The sequence below is a fragment of the Vespa mandarinia genome, chromosome 22 (genome assembly GCF_050613455.1).
Source record: "Vespa mandarinia isolate Hongniang chromosome 22, ASM5061345v1, whole genome shotgun sequence".
NCBI lineage: Eukaryota > Metazoa > Arthropoda > Insecta > Hymenoptera > Vespidae > Vespa > Vespa mandarinia.
Window position 1 is genome coordinate 3175001 of NC_140831.1, and position 5000 is coordinate 3180000.

A 5000-nucleotide genomic window follows, 5' to 3' on the forward strand; every position below is an offset into this window, starting at 1 on the left:
GAAATGAAACGGAACGGAACGAAACGGATTGATGAAAATTCAACTTTTTCGAAATTTATCAACGTAAGGTTAGGTATATTGCGGTGAACGCGCGTTTAAATGAAACGTGTAGAACATAGCCACGGTAATTGCCTGAATGAATCTCGAGGAAAGAAGGATGGCCAATAAGGAAGGGCACGTAGAAGGCGTGTCGGTCGTTCACGTAGATTACTCCAGGATTGATATTTTACTCCGTTGGAAATTCACCGCCAGGATATAAAGTAAAATGATTATGAAATGAACGTTAAATGTTGAAGGAAGAAAACGATTTTGAATTCGCCAAGTTGTTTTAATAAAATCTCTCTCAAAAAAAAAAAAAAAGGAAAGGACGTGTTTACGATCGAACGGATTTTGACTTATATTTCTCGATCATTTTAATCATTGACGAACGAAACGACAATGTTTTTATACGCGGATAGATCCAGAAAAGGGATTACGATTATACGAAGCTCCGTGTTACGTCCGATCACATTTTAAACGTGTCCGTGATAAACCAAAAACTATTAGGCATTAAACGTTATTTCGCCGTATAAAGGGAACAACAGTATAGGGAACAACTACTGTGTCATATCCGCGACGTATATAGGTACGTATATATATATATATATATATATGTATATCCAAATTCGTGGAAGCGTTAAATCATGCTTGCGCACTTTGTCAGGAGGAAGCTAATATGGTGAAATATCGAAAAGTGTGATTAATTAAAAGGTACACTCGTTAAGCGGGATTACACGTGCGATTGATATTTTTGCCGGGACGTTCGGTAATCGCGTTAACGTGGCCGACGAATTTAATTTGCTTTTCGTTGGTTCGACGCGGCTACGTTAGCGGTGGCGGTAGTATCGACGGCGGCGGCGGTGGCAGTGGCGGTGGCGGTGGCGGTGGCGGTGGCGATGGCGATGGCGATGGTGGTGGCGGTGGTGGCGGTGGCAATGGCAACGGCAGCAACATCGACGGCAGCGTTAGCGTCGCTGGTGGTTAACGTGGCGCGAGCCATTCGCTCGATTCCGCACCGAGCTACACACCGTGGATTGATTCGGACTGAATAATAAGTGGGTAGAGGAACAGGGAAGGTGCAATAATTAGCGCCTACATTGCAGACTCCGCCCGTCCCATCGCTCTTCGCGCGTGGATGCACGCTTCGCGAGCCGTGCTTTTGATTATGCAGCCTACTCCGATCGAATTTGCGATAGCTTCGGACCGTGACCAAGCGAGATATCGATGCCTCTTAATGCCTTCCTCCTCGATCTCGTACACCTTTCAACGTATTTCGCGATTAACTATTTCTTTCTTTCTTCTTTTTTTTTTCTTTTCTTCTTTTTTTTTTCTTGTTTTTTTTATTTTGTTTTCTTTTTTTTTTTCTTTTCTTGATTCGACATATCAATTTACACGATGCAGTTATTTACGATCGTTTGTATAATATATTTATGGACGATTGTGTCTTTAATGTCGTCAGTTTTTCTTTAACTCCGAAATTGTGATATATACGCATCGATTAATCGCGATTTCTCATTATCGAAATTTATGAGAATTTTTTCACAATGTTTAGAAATTATAATATATATATATATATATATATATATATATATATATATATATATCGTTTGAAATATAGATTTTAATTATGATATTTGGCGATGTTTATACATAGAGTATCCCAAAAGATTTGATCGATATTTCAAAATCGTATCTAAGATATCTCGTTGAATCAAATCTTTTCGGACACCTTGTATGACGTGTAAAGTACATATATCGACTATTGTAAATCGCATATTACGATCAAATAATAATTGTACAATAAACCTAGTTTAACGAGTCTCATATTTTCTTACAGCTTCATCTTCTATTTGTTTACTTTTCTTTTCTTTCCTTTAAGTAAGAAACAACGTGGGAAATCTAGAGTCGCAAGAAAAATCATTTCTCGATAATAAGAGGATAGGAAGAAAAAAAAAAGAAAGGATTCGTTGATGGTACTGGCAAGTAGCTAACAGTAGTAGCAGCAGCAGCAGCCGGTCCGAGTACTTCGATAACGCGATAAGGCGAGGTTAAACCCATGTTTGGCGGGCAGGTTATAGGTTAAACGGTGAGCTAGGGGGTGCAACAGGTCGCGTGAACTTGGGTGAATTTTCTGTTCCAGGGCGCGCTGCCTGGCCCTCCGAAACCCCCCTTCGGTCCCTTCGCCACGCCATCATTAGTCAATGTCGACGCTTGTAGCACATGGAGCCCCGCAGAATGCAGCATCTGCCTGATATCCCCTAGTATCTCTCTCCTACAAATCTGTGCCACGGATCCTGCCGCAAAGTCACTCAAGCCATCGTATATTCCTCTCGTACAAGGCATCTTTCTAGTTTTGTTGATATTTCTTATGGATTAATAATCAGGTTTGTTTTTCTTCATCTTAGATTTCTTTTTACTTTTCTCTTTTGTTTTTTTTTTTATTTTTTTCCTCTTTCGTTCGGATCCTCGTATATCTTAATTTTAAACCTTGAGGATTTTAAGCTTTCGTAAAATAGGCACCGATCTTCGTTCATTAATAGAAACTGTTTTTAAAGTTTACAAATTTTTACAAAAGAAATAGATATTTTTAATCATAACGGGACGACTTTCGTATAAAAGTTACTTAACTCAATTTATTTATAAATTTTATTTTCAGGTATTATTTTTTTATTTTTTTATTCTTTTTTTTTTTATTTTTTTTTAATATGACAAAATCAAATATGTAATATTAGTTGGCTCAGGGAATACATACGTATCTTCTTTCTTTCTCTCTTTCTCTCTCTCTCTTTCTCTCTTTCTCGAGTCTGTTCTCTCTGTGAGAACTTCTCTCGTCGTTGTTTATAAACAAATCCTTCTCATGTCCTTCTTGACTCACCAAAATACGCTTTGGGCTAAAGCTAAAGCTTTGAACGTTCTCGAAACAATATTGTGGTAATATATGTTTGTACGTTGTTACATCAAGCAGGATCGTACGACAGTGTAACAATGAATTGAAATATTTAATATTATTCAATCTTATGATTATTTCGTATATGACGTTTTGAGAGATTGGAAGACAAAGTGACGTTGTCAAAGAGATAAGCAAAATCGATTGGGTTGTCCAGCTTTGATAAGAGAGATGACGTAGGCAATTACCGGCTTTAAGAAAACGAGTTGGTTGTGAGAATTGGGAAGCATGCGCGCGCACGCTCACGCGATGGAATCACGAACGAAATCGTCGTCGTCGTCGTCGTCGTCGTCGTCGTCGTTTCTGCGACGCGAAGGGATGAAGGTAGAAAGGTGGTGGGAAGGAGAAGGAAGGGTTAGCACCCGCAGAATTTAGCCAGCCCTCGCCCGGTCGAAGAACAAAGCTTGATTTATTGTAATGAGTTTGCAGGAGTTAAGAGGTCTGCCTCTCCTCGTGCTCGTCCCTCCCCCTCCCCCTCTGTTCTCTCGGCACTCGGCTCGATATTCAGACTGGTGCGGTTTGATGGGGATCCTCGGATCAACCCCCGTCATAAACCCTTCTTAGCGGCGGCCACCCTCGTAACCCCCTCTGAAATATGCATGAACCCCCTGCATACTGATTGCGTTATTTGTATCACCTACGAAAAGTCACCACGAAATCGTGTCTGCATTCGTCCTGTGTGTCTCGTTTCTCGATGCTCGCGAAAGGGAGAGAAAGAGAGATAGAGAGAGGGAGAGAGAGAAGAGAGAGAAAGAGAGAGAGAGAGAGAGAGAGAGAGAGAGAGAGAGAGAGAGTCAACGAGAAGGCTTTGAAAAGCATTCTCTTCTCTCTTCTCTCTTCTCTCCATTTGGCTCTCTCGTTTTCTTCGCTTTTTGGCCCTGCTATCGGTCTCACAAAGGATAGAACCACGCTCGAAAATGGCGACGATGTTCGAGGACGACCGCATTGTGCTTTAAGAAAATTTACGACGTAAGTACTTATCGATCCTTCTTCTCCTCTCTTCCTATGATTCGGTTTTACTCTCTTATAATAACGAAGATAGGGCGCGTGCGTGTTCGATATCGCCGCTTGGTTAACGTCCTTGGAAAATCTAATTTGAAAATTTCCCGAATAAATGTATGGTTGATTTTAATTTCAATCGACCGTATGGGAGGAAATACCAGGATTGTTTCGTAAGGTCGATTTTACGTTTGCAATTCGTAATTTGTAATTTTGCACATATCGCATTTACCGATAAAATACATAACGCATGATCGAATCTCCGGCCGATTACCGAAATGTAATCTCGATGTTCAAAGTTTATATTTACATTTGCCGAAGTAGTATAGCTTCCCCGTATAGATACGACGAAATATAGATCTTATTCTAGATTCTTGTTGCAATGGCGGGCGTGAATATCCATCAAGAAATCGAACTTCGTTTGTTCGCATTTTAGTCTCTTTGCGAACGTGTTTCCGATCGGCGATCATCGATCATCATGTCATCTTGTCAACGTGTTTACGTAGTTCTTGAAGGCGTATCTTGTGTTTGCCAGAGCGAAAGAAAGACCGATTGATGTTCGACATATGACAGTGATGGATCAGAACATTATTTCATAACGTTAGATAGCTTTCAATAAATTGATAGCTATAATTATGTGTTAGATGTCTTCGTGGAATAATCAAAATCAATTACGAAGTGACTATGTTATATGGGAATATTATAACAATTATACAATTTATTTCTTTCGACCGAACAAAACGTGTAATTAAAAACGTGAAATAGCATTGATAACGCAGGTAATAATATTGGTAAGGACACAATGGAAATAATTTGAATCCTTTTTCCTTTTTTTTTTTTTTCTTTTTTTTTTTTTTTCTTTTTTAAAGAAAGGTTAATGTAAACGATAGATTGGAAATTATAAACGCAAATAGTCGACGAACGAAATGATCAGAAATTTCGCGGTGAATTTCATGGTAGCAATCGAAAAGGAAAAAGGAAAGGAAGAAGAGAGAGGTAGAGAGAGAGAGAGAGA

The 5000-nt window shown here is 39.4% G+C and overlaps 1 long non-coding RNA gene across 4 annotated transcripts in view; it reads left to right on the plus strand.

Annotated features, from left to right (window-relative positions):
* Positions 1-5000, plus strand: part of LOC118447944 (uncharacterized) — a 226985-nt gene that overhangs the window by 85764 nt on the left and 136221 nt on the right. Inside the window, exon 3 of one of the 4 annotated variants that reach the window (XR_004840011.2) lies at positions 2180-2423. The exons of the other annotated variants lie outside the window; for them this stretch is intronic. This is a non-coding gene — a long non-coding RNA (uncharacterized LOC118447944). The remainder of the gene's footprint in view (positions 1-2179; positions 2424-5000) is intronic. 4 annotated transcript variants of the gene reach the window in all.